The 12,528-nt window shown below is 45.8% G+C and overlaps 1 protein-coding gene across 8 annotated transcripts in view; it reads left to right on the plus strand.

The window, feature by feature from the left end:
* Positions 1 to 12,528, plus strand: part of LOC124955358 (transducin-like enhancer protein 4) — an 85,476-nt gene that overhangs the window by 45,015 nt on the left and 27,933 nt on the right. The window lies entirely within an intron of this gene.

Raw genomic sequence — 12,528 nt, forward strand, 5'->3', positions numbered from 1 at the left:
TTATGCGCGCATGTGTATTATATAGATAGATGGATGGATAGATAGATAGATAGATAGAGAGAGAAAGAGAGAGCGAGAGAGAGAGAGAGGGAGGGAGGGAGGGAGAGAACGCGCACGTGTTATTCTTTCAGCACGGTGGTATTCGTAGTACGAAGCGGGCCACCACGTATTCGATACACGTCTTCTCTCGGTGCTCGCGATCTCCCAACACGATAAGTTCTTTCAACCGACACCGGCTTCGATCCTCTCTTTCTCTTTCTCTCTTTTGCTCTCCTTTAGACTGCTACACCGCCCAACAACAAACACATACAAACATATATTCGCACACCTATTCGAGCATCCGTGTGACGAGTGAATTTTTTGCTTCACTACCGGAGGAAGAATGCTGCACGGAGACGATGCGAGATACGAAAAGGTTTTATCCGGGGCAGCTCGGCTGCCTGGAAATACCGCGTACTGAATTGAGAGCGACTCTCTTTTCCACGAATAGAAAGAGAGTCAGAGGTTGGGAGGAACGAGAGGAGGAGAAGCTAATGCCGATATTCCCCAGCTAGACGAATACATCCACTCGAGCGATGCGCTTCCTGCGAGGTTATCCCCACCTTTCTCTCTCTCTCTCTCTCTCTCTCTCTCTCAAACTTTCTCTCTATTAGCTTTGACGCGTGACTCGTCTCTCCGTCGCGAAAATGCAGAGAGCCGTCCCTTTATGAAAATTTCGTCTAAGCTACACGAGCAACGCGAGAACCGGCTTTGAAATTTTCTAAAAAGGAAACCCCGACGAATCGAAACGCGTTTTATTGGGTGGTACGACGAACGCTGGCTGATTTTTAATTACCGTCGGAGCTCGTTTCGCAGAGGACCTCGATATTCGTTCCATCGACGAAGAAAGAAGAAAAAGAAGAAGAAGAAGAAAAAAAAACACCAATACCGCGATCCTTATCGGGACGAAACGCTTTGACGAAAACTTCGCAAAGAGTCGCGTAAACGGCATGAATTTTCATCACGCGTCGTTTCCTTTTTATATCGAATTCAAGATTCAGGAAGTACCTACTACTCAGAGCCGCTCGAGGGAGAAATACGGGAGAAAGAGAGAGAGAGAGAGAGAGAGAGAGAGAGAGAGAGAGAGAGAGAGAGAGAGAAAGAGAGGACTCGCTTAATTCTCGCGTCTTCGAATGGGTACTTAAATTTCTTGCTTTTCTAGCCCAAGCATCCTCCGAGATACCGTCGTAGGTCGTTAACTTTGTTGGAAAGGGCTACTAAGAAGGAGGGTGCTCTTCGTCCGTTCTCCGAAAGACCCTTCGGAGGTAGTAGTATCACCGCACAGCTCCAAATATTCTTCTCGCGTTAAGCTTCGGACGTCGCCATAACTACCCCAGGAGCGCGTTGGGGGATCGCTTTTATAGCTCACAGAACTTTTACGAGGAGTCCTCTACTTTTGCGTTCACCGCGAGAAAAACTCATTCTTTTTTCTTTATTTTTACCTCGGTTCAAATTTGTGAACGAGTTTCTTCTACGCTTACATTTACGAGTCTCGAGTTTTTTCTTTCTTTTTCTTTCTTTTTTTTTTTTTTTTTTTTTTTTTTTTTTGTACTTTCCTGCTTTGCCAAAGTACCCACATTTAATGATACTACCTAGGTATAATATCATTTCATTTCTAACATCGATACGATATATACCATTTGTTTTAACGAAACGATACCCCTGCGAAAAGAGAAAAGGATCTACGCCGTGGGCTTATTTACGCTCTATCTAACGGCAAGTCTCCGAGCTCTCCTTCCTTCGCTTTATGTTCGTTGCTTTACACTTTTATATCGATGCCCTGACGTTAGCGTTATGCCGGCTATCAACGAAAGAGCTAAAACCCTCCGACCTTCTCCATAGTCACGGGGGTGTCGTTAAGAGATCGCCGCTTACTATCCTCCTTCTTTTCCCCGTTATTCCCCTAGGAAAACCCTTTTCCATGGATACGTAGTAACTCGAAACGACGAGCGAAGGACGATAAAAAAAAAGAAAAAAAACGTATACAACGATCGCATTCGATAAGATCGTTTCCTTTTACTCGATCCCAAGCTCGATTTACATGTTACGATTTTCAAGAGTCATCATAAAAGAAAGGATGATAAAGAAAATAAATACCTACGGGTGTGTTTCGTCGAGAACTAATTAGTGACACGCGCGCAGGATAATCCATTTACGTTTGAGTAATCAGAGAGAACGATCACTCGACATTTATCGTCGAAGCATGGCTCCAAGCGTGTTATCGTTGTTGTTCTCGTTGCTGTTCGTGATGAATCATGAGAATTTAATCGTACCGCCAAAACCGGCCGAGACTTTCCAATTAATCGAGACGTCCTTTCAGGTGGGCTTTATTCCTCCCGCGTTAAGTTAATTATATCCTGTGGGCTAACCTCTAGGACGACGGTCTTGTTTTCCTCTATGTTCATCGTGGAATTACGAAGGGTCGCTCGTCGACTATAATTCCTTGGGTATTTCGGTGGTGGGCGTGCGGTGTGCTGCTACCGCTCGTAAAGTCGCGTTCACAATGTGAATTCTCGTCTCGTCGACTCTGCGACGTCGTCGACATCGTTGTCCTTGTCTTCCTTGTCGCGTCGTGCAAACGAGCCTGAGGCGACCGGCTGTCGGATGAGAGAGAGAGAGAGAGAGAGAGAGGGGGGGAGGAGGAGGAGGAGAGCAAGAGGTGCGCAAGAGGAACGCAAGTGAGGGAGAGATAGAAAACTTAACGAGGGCGCCAGGGAAAAGGGTGTTCTTGCTCGGAGTCACGGCACTAATTTGCTCGCTTCGTGGCACAGCGGATATCATTCCGGCGTGTTTTCAGCGCCTCCGCGTTAATTACCGCGGTCGTATTTGCGTCGACTAAGATGGAAACGAGTCTTATACAATCGTCTACAACACTCCTACTTCTCCCTGTTTTTTCTTATTTTTTTTCCCCTATCTTTTCTTTTTTCTTTTTTTTTCTTTTTTTTCTTTTTTCGAACGACATTTCAATGACTTCCCCGATGAGTTTTCTCCTTTTACCGTTTCTTTTTCACCATCTACCAAAATAAACAACAAGTTATTTTTAAATTTAACAAACGCCTACGCGTATGCACGAACGCACGCATACATTTTGAAAGACATTTAATCACAGAATCCTCAAGCTCTACGATTCATATTGGAACACTTGAAATCGATTTAATCGGCAATAATCTGTAACACGAGCGAAGGGATAGCGTACTCGAACTCGAAATCGAGAGGCCAAAGTGTAGGGCGAGGAGATAGAGGTCGGCTCTGGCGGCTAGTCCGTTAATGTTTAGCGCAATCAGCGATAATGGCGGTCTATGGCGCGTTTAATCAAGGCAGTAGTCCGTTGCGGCTTGTGGTTCGAAAGCGGCCGCCTGGCCCACGGTGCAAAGGAAAGGGCTTGGCGTGAGGGTGAGTGCATTGGAGTGTGCACGGGAGAGAGCGAGAGCAAGAGAGAGGGGGAGAGAGAGACAGTAAGAGGGTAGGATATATCAGGTGGGCTTAGTGGTCTCTGCTGGCCTCGCATCGTCTCGACCAGAGAGTGCCCACCGTACCTCTACACACGAATGTATCGTTGTTCGTGTTTGCGGCCAGGATCGCCAACAGACCGGACTGTCCCTCTCTCCCTCTCTCTCGCTCTCTATATATCTTCCCTTTCTCTTTAGCCGATCGAAGCTACTCGCTCGCTTGCGGTCAAAACGCCGCGAACTCTCCTACTCGTCCATCAGTTCTCTATACGGCTATATACCTCTATTGCTGGTGATTGTTTGGCTAGGTAGTCTGTGTGCACCGACCACGGAGGAGGATCTTTACACGAATTTCATGAAAATGTTTGTTCAAAGTCAAAGATCGGGAGATGGTTCGGATATTCTCTTAAGATAACAAACTTATAGTATCCTTTGTAGATTCGTAGACAAATTCGAATTTTGAAATTTCGTGTTACTAGACGCTCCTCATTTAATGGAATTTCGAGCCGACAAGATGGAAACGTTAGAAGAGCATGGAGAGAAGGGCTGAGGAAGCCGCTGGAACGGCACGACAGTCTTCGAGTAAACGAGCAGCCGTATATAAACGACCAATTAGGAATGCCGTAACAGCGATACGAGCTCGTAACGCTCGGGAGCGTCTTCGTAACTCGGCAATCTCTTGGCAGCCTTAGCAAGCTTCCCTCCTAACACCTACCGGTACATCCCTCCTAATAGCTGGGCGAAGCCAACCCGTTGTTATTGGCTGCTGGCACCGGCAGAAGCTCTCGCAATAGCACCTTTCTCTCTCTCTCTCTCTCTCTCTCTCTCTCTCTCTCTCTCTTCGTCTGTCTCCTTCTCTCTTCTCCTCCTCCTCTCACTCCCTCGTCTAATATCCTGAGTGGCGCTTATTTGCCGGCCGTAACCCACTAACACGTTGATCGATCGTTCTCTCGTTCTCTTTCGGAAGGACGACGAAGGGGAAGATTACTAGGAAGACGACTTCTGGAGACCCGTGCGGTAAGAGTGGAATCGAGAGAGGTGGAAGGGGAGGCCGACGGGTAATTAGATACTCGAAGGTAATCGACATTCTCGAGTAACCGCCTACGCTGGCGAGCTCGGGCTTGTCCGTACAAGAGCCAGGGATTCTGTGTACATCGTGTAAGCCTTATTAACGTCGATTGATTTTACTCGATCGTTTAACGCTTAACGATAATCATTTGTTCCCTCGAATTCAACGTTCAATTGAAATCCTTCATGCATCTCAAGTCGAGTTTCGATCGATCTTCATTTTACCACTCTACATACAAATATTTTTTACCCTCGAAGAATGGAGAAAAATACAAGTGGCTATAAATTCACTTCTCTTCCAGCGGCATCGATTTGTTTCGGTCAACCCGAAGGCCGATACGTCGGCGGACACCCGGTGTATCGAAGTATCACGGGGGGTCGAGCCACTCGAATAGAGAAGAGTGGAGACTGAGTGAGAGAGAAAGAGAGAGAGAGAGAGAGAGAGAGAGAGAGAGAGAGAGAGAGAAAGAGAGAGAGAGAGGAATACTCGAGTGCTGAGACAGCACTCCGACGTTCAAACATCCAAACATCCTGATCTTTCGCCGTCTGTTGGATCCTCCACCTCTTCCTCATCCTCCTGCTTCCCTTTCCTTTTCTCTTACCCTCCTTTGCCTCCTCTCGGCCGTGAAGCTCGAGTGGCCACTTATCCTCCTCCATCGCTCCTTCTTCCGTCTTCATTCCCGACCTCGTAGTAGGCCCACTTCACTTCCCATCTTCTCTCTTCGCCTCTCTCTCTCTCTCTCTCTCTCTCTCTCTCTCTCTCTCTCTCGGTCTCTCCCTTTCTTTCTATCTACCTATCACTCTCTACATTCTACCTTTAGCCGCTCGTCGTCTCGTATTCGCGATTGTAGTGCAACTCGTTGATGGTAAAGCTTCCAGGTGTGGGTAACGTTTCTACGTAGGTGTTCGTCTGTGTAGTCGAGTCTTCCTATATATATACTCTTCTCTCTCCTACATCTCTTTCTCCCTCTCTCATCCCATCTTTCTCCGTCGAAAGCAGAAGAGGGTGGGTATAGACGTTGGTGCACACGTACGAGGGGTGTCTACGTTCTCTAAACGGCGACCACTTCAAGTCAGCCCACTCCACGAAGCAGCAACCACGATGAACCCCCGGAATTGATTGCAGCCTGTTTACCCTCGAACGTTCGCACATAATGGCCGGCCCTCCTCCGCATTGTCGATTGCTCTTCGTCTTCGGTGGCTGCCTCGGCACGAACCCCCAAAGACCTACACTACTACTGGCAGCATTGCCAACACTGCACCAACACTCGATCTATATGTGTGCACTTTCGTGTAAGCTTCTCTTCGTCCTTTGCAATTCGTTCGTCATCGATCCGAGGCGCTGCTGCAGTCTTCGTCTGTGGAAGAGATCGTTTGATCCAGATGCAATCGAATCTGTTTTTCAGTACCTCTTCGTTCCTCATTTCGTTCGTATTCGTTCGTTTTCTTTTATGCAAAAGCTGCCTTTTCGTGATCGGCTCTTTGAAAACGATTTTTCATCATTTTTCTTTCATCTTATTTTTCTCTATCTATTGCAGTCTTTTTGAAATTTTCGAAAGAAAAATAGAGAGAGAGAGAGAGAGAGAGAGAGAGAGGGAGAGAGAGAGAAAGAGAGAGAAGAATCGTTAACGAATAGAGGAAAGATCGAGGTTGCGATTTAATCAAACTAATCGAGTTACGTTCGCGTTTTGCATGAGATTTGTAATCTCGGTATGATATCTTAATTTCCATGCTCGCGGGGTATATATGTAGGTAGGTATATCTAGGTATGTATGTAAGTTTAGATATGTATGTACATACATATCGGTGGGCGGCAAGATTTCTCGTCGCAGCTGTTTAACTTCGGAAACTGCGGGCGTTTAGTCGTGGCTGAAATTTATACGCCCTCGAGCATTTCGTCGTATACAGTACTTACTTTATAGGTGTATCGCTTATACGTCGCGAGATGCTTTGCGGACAAATATGCCGCTCTCATATCTCGACCGAGTTAGCCGAGCTTTTCTTAATAAATTTCACGTTGGGAAAGGATATAGGAAATTATTTGCGAACAACCGGCGCGCTCTCTGTAACATCGATCGATACGCGAACACACAAAACGGATATTACGTTGGTCGGTTGTTAGTCGACCAGTTTTTCCGGACACGCGGAGGGTCGACGTTAATGATTTTCGCGCGCTCGTTTCGACGATCCTGTAATTATAATTTAATTACACGAGAGCCAGTAGACGAACGAACAGGACTGATTGCCCGTTATTTAAATGTTAAAATAATTAAGTGGACTGAGCGAACGCGTAGTCTCTTTTCTCTCTCTCTCTCTCTCTCTCTCTCTCTCTCCCTTCCTCTCTAACAAAAATGGTAGAGAAAGAGAGTGAAAGGATCAATGGAAAAAAATGAAGAGTAGAAAATCTCACGTTGACGAAAAAATGCGTTGCCGAACGTGTCATCGTCCAGTTCGCAATTACACGTTCCCTCTCTCTTTCTCTCTTTAATTCTCTCCTCTCGCTCTCGCGTATGCAGCCCACTTTACCAACCATTGCCCTCCATAGCGCAAATTCGTGGTGAAACCACCATGGTTCGCACCTTTCGTTCCAATAACCGGTATAGCCATGCTCGGAATTAGGAACGAGCTTTCGCATAAGTTACAGATTGGGATAATCATCGGAGAAAACATATAAAATGAAAAATAAAAATAAATCGCAAAATCGTGTCATTAGTTTTTTCCACAATCCACTCACATATCGTCGATACGATTTTGATTTTCAATTTGCAAACGAAGGGACGATGACTCGTTCATGCACATCCATAGATCGAAACTCATATACGATGGAACGATATTTCCGATTTCCCGTCGGTTAAAATAATTCGTTAGCAAGTCGACATTTAGCGAGTCGACGGGAGCTTCGTCATTTTTCCCCGGTGCGGACGAAAAGCCCGGAGGCGAACGAACGATACGAGAGAGAGAGAGAGAGAAGGGGGGTAGAGAGAGACTGACCGAACAATGTCCACACTGAAACGAAATGTGACGCGAGTAGAGCACGGTTTGCAGCATCGAAAGCACCAAGCGCATAAAATTCCATCGAGGGGTAGTTTGTCCCGACCACCTTTCCCACCACCATCCCTCAGGCTCGTCCGTCGCATCACATCTCTCTCTCTCTCTCTCTCTCTCTCTCTCTCTCTCTCTCTCTTACGATCTATCTGTCTCTCTTCCGACAAGCAGCACCGCGGAAAATTAACCGAATGACAATAGCGAGTTCTAATATTTATACGAGCAATTTTCGACGCGGTTGCCTGGCAGCCTGCTCTCTACTACCATCGCTACGAGTCATCTCCGTGAGATCGCACGACTCTCTCCTCCCACTGTCCCATAAATCGTACTCACCTATGTACGTACGTCATGCAAGAGAATATCGTCTGAACCAGAGGACACGTACAAATTTTTACTCGTTCAACCAAAAGTATTTCCTCCATTTTTACATTTCTTTAGATACACGTACCAACATAGATATTAATGTTATTAGGATTGTTACATTTTTTATGTCGGGTTAAGCTGAAAAAAAAAATAGAGAGAAAGAAGTATCAACGTCAAGGATTAATGAGACAGATGCGATCATCGAGGTTTCCAAGCCTTTCGGAATAGATAAACTGGTCGTTCGTTAGGGAAGAGGCAAATTGATTAAATCTAACTTCTGATGCGAGCGCCAGTCGCGTTACGATGGACAATGCTCGACGTAGAGCTTTCAGCGAGCAGGGTATAGAGTATTCCATCGATAGAGCCCACATATGGAGTAGACGTAGATGCGTGTGCGTGAGGAGGTACCTTAATGCATACACGCGCGCGCGTGCACACACACACACACACACACACTCACACATACATATATACAGGAGAATAAGCTACGCCGTACATCCGGTATTCTCCGCAACCCGCGAAATATTGCAATCACGCGGACGTTAGCCGGGCTTTACAGCGAGTGCAGCCAGTGTATAGGGGCTTACCAGAAACCAGGGAGTTAGCCGAACACGTCGGTTTATTTGCTCGTACAGCATAATACCAGGAAAGTCCGACGAGCGCTGGAGCGGTGGAGGCGTTGGCGACGGCGGCGGTGGTAGTAGTGTCGATGGTGGAGGTGTGGCGGTGGTGTGGTGGTGTGGTGGTGATGGTGGTGGTGGCGGAGGCGGTGATGGAGCCAGTGGTGGTCGTTGGTTTACTCGTTAGAGCGAGTAACGTGCCGTTTTACGGGCGCGCAGGCGTTGCTTTATCTCTCTTTCTCACGCGCGCGCACACATACACACACACACACACACACATATACACAAACACACATATAGAATCGTTCGCTCTCCTTCCTATTCTCGATGCAATGGTGTTACCGACGACGTGGTAGTAAGAGAGAGGAAGCAGAGCGTGGCTTTGTTGCCGCAAACTTTCGCTCCGTCGGAACACTCGCCGCTGACCCTTCAATTAAATGTTTCCAGATACACTCTAGAGCGTACTTCTCCGTTATTATAGCGTGGTTGCCCAACGAATTAAGGACTTTTATGGATGAGCTGGACTACGTCTGTTTCGTTATAAACTCGATATTTAGCGTATCACGATCGGAAATACGAACTCTATATTTCAATATTCGATTATATTTATCTCTGTCGTATCTATTTTATTCTCTTCCTCTTTCTATCAATTTCGAAAGAACGACGACAATTCGTGGTATTCGTCAAGTTTCTCAACGCGTATTGGAACATCGAGGTTACGATGAAGATCGTGGTACGAAGGAAGGCATGAAATAAGAGGGAGAAAGAGGAACGGATGGGAGTGAGGTGCTGAAAGAGCATTCGATGCACGTCACCGTTTTACAGGCGAAGAATTTTATCGGCGGCACTTCGTCGCTTTGCATTTTTATGCGAGGAGTGTTGCTGCCAGCTTTCAGGTATATATACCCGTCTATAATACATACGAAAGGCACCCGAGAGTGCTTGTACGTGGGCGCGCGCTCGCTCGCTCGTTCGTATACACACATACAGAAGCACGCTTGTATCGCATCGACTCTCTCTCTCTCTCTCTCTCTCTCTCGCGTAGCTGCCGTTGCCACTAAGGGGGCGAGATCGCGATGGTGGGTGCTGAGTACATGAGTATACTCGAGAAAGAGAGAGAGAGAGAGAGAGAGAGCACTTTGCAAGAGCTTCTTGCGGCTTTCGCGATATTACGAGCTCGGGCACCCATGCTTCCGTCTCGACGTGTCACGACCCCTCCCACGCTCCTTCAATTCCGGAAAGAACGAAACAGCCAGAGAAAAGATAATATGTGTAAAAGCCAAGCTTAAGCTTCTCCCATTTGCACGTCGGATTTCTTCTTTTATCGATTCGTCGATTTTACGAATCTATCGCGAAATAATCGTGTCTGACATTTTATCACTGCCGTATATTCTTATTTTCTTTGAAATTAAATTTCATTGTTTTTGCGCTACGATCATTGGAAATACAAAAAGAGAGATTATTAAAACGATTACGCGAACGCGCTCGATAAGAATCGACTAGCGTAAAAATTTTTTTCGCCTTGCGAAAGAGATATCTTACGTATAACTCTGAACATTTTAACGAGTAATTCCGTCGGTCGTAGGTATTACTTCAAACAAAGAGCCGTTATCCCGCAGGAAAAGGCCGGGTTCGGACCAGCAATCTTCGTGGTCCAATTTGGCGTGGAAGAGAAAAATTCATTCCGAAAGAAGGGATTTTCATATCTCCGGTGTGAAATCCAGGACAATGAGAACCCACAGAACCCAAACTTACCCTCCATCTTTTTGTCTTTTCTATCTCTTTCCCACCTCTCTCTCTCTCTCTCTCTCTCTCTCTCTCTTTATCTTTCCTTCTTCCTTTAGCATTCTCTCACCCTTGCCGCGCGCGGTAAAGCAACCACCCCCATTCATTATTTTCTTGGCTACCTCTCACCCAGGGAAAACTTCTCGGCAACGCAATTACGTCTGCAACGGGCTTTCTCTTTCTTTCTTTCTCCCCCTACTTCCCTCTCCCCCCTCCTTCCTCCATTTCCTTCTCTTTTTCTTTTTTCCTTCCATCGCCTTCGCTTTTCTGGAACAAGTCATCCTTTACTCCACAATATCCCACCAAGCCATCTCCATCTCAGGAAATCTTCTTCGCGATACGCTATTTCGAGTTATATAGATAGAAACACCTTGCGACACCATGTTTTATATTAACGCTTCGTCTCGGAATTATCGAGCGTATCTACATAAATGTCCTCTAAACGCGTTATTACGACCGTTGTATTCGTCAATTTGAAGGCGCGAAAGTAAAAGAAAAACTTTGGAATGGGAAAAAGTAGAACGATATAAAACGTTGAAAAGACGCTTATATTTACACACACATACACACAATAAATTTTACAGACGACATTTTCCATTTTTCAAGCGCTCGTCCGTGACCCAGGATACTACGATGAAAGCGAGTACGGTCCCTTTTAATTACGTATTCCACGGAGCATAAAATTCATAATCGATGAAATTTGTTGGCTAGAGAAGGGAGCTCATCGAGTTAAGGCTTTTTTAAAGGCTCATGGAAAGGGGAACGAAGAGAGAGGGTTGACCGAAACAAAAAGTTCCGTTCATCAACGTCGACGCGGTAGTAGAGCGCGAGCTCTCATGCATATGTATAGAGTTTGCGAGGTACGTTCACGACTCTCTCTCTCTCTCTCTCTCTCTCTCTCTCTCTCTCCCTCTCTCTCTCTCTTCATCTCTCTGTCCGTCGTGCACTTTCATATGCGATGCTCGCGGATGGCTCGACTCATTTTCGCGTACGTTATAATTAGTGGCTTAATGACTGGCACTTCGAGGGCGACGGGTAATTAAAACATCTCTGTTTTTTTTTTTTCTTTTTTTTTTTTCTTTCTTTCGTTCTCCTCGCTTCTGCCTTTCGCGCTCTTCTCCGTACAGCCCTCTTTCTCATACTTCTTCATCTCCTCCCGTTCCATTCGTCTGGCATCACGCTTTCGGTTATGGAGAAGGAAACTTGCCAAGAATTTTAGTGGCCACGATATTTCAATTAACATCCGAGACTCGTTTAAACGGCAGTGAAAATGAGTGCCGTCGGCAACGGCAACGAAGACGAAGAGGGAACGAAAAATAGAGCGAGACAGATAAAGAGGTAGAGAAACTCCATAAGGATTTTACGCTTACACCGGCCGGTAGCCGAGCCAGCCTTTATGCACCCTTCTCTCTTTTACGAGTCGCATTAAGCACCGTACATAACCGTCTAATCGAGCCGTTTTTAACGTTGGACAACTAGCTTCTTCGTTTCCTCTTCCTGTTTCACGAGCGATCCTTTGCAATTTCCTGCTAATTATGAAATAGCATGAGAGAGAGAGAGAGAGAGAGAGAGAGAGAGAAAGAGAGCGAGCCAGAGAGATAAAAAAATGTAAATTTTCGTGCAAACGTTAAACGCAGGTTTTCAAAACGATATAACGATCAAAAGTTGTCCAACGCAAACGCTGTTGTCTTTTGAGAGATTATTAAATTTTATAAATCATCTCGCAAAAGTGAGGATAGAGAGAAAGAGAGAGAATATGTATATCGACCATGCTCTTGGCCGCACGCTAATTGCGCTCAGCCTCTGTTAAATTTTTCAAACTCCGCGGCTCGATCGGTACATTGCATCAGGCTGTTTTTATCGACCCAGTGATTTTCATTTTCAATGAAAGAGAAATTTTGTCATTACGTTTCGTCTACGGGCTCTGAGTATATTTGTTCGTATTATCGCGTCCGAGTATGAAGCGTGCGAGTAAATAAATATCACGTACGCTCGCTCGTAATCATTTTATTTGAAGAGCGTTTCAAAAGTACAAGTCCACGTACCTGCGTACACATGTATGTGTAGATATGTAAAACGAACGATTCGTTTTATAAATCATCGACGATGGCTTCGCATAGATAAACAATCGCGCACTGGCGCCGAAAGTGTATACTCTG

This window comes from Vespa velutina, chromosome 1, assembly GCF_912470025.1.
Source record: "Vespa velutina chromosome 1, iVesVel2.1, whole genome shotgun sequence".
NCBI classification, from domain to species: domain Eukaryota; kingdom Metazoa; phylum Arthropoda; class Insecta; order Hymenoptera; family Vespidae; genus Vespa; species Vespa velutina.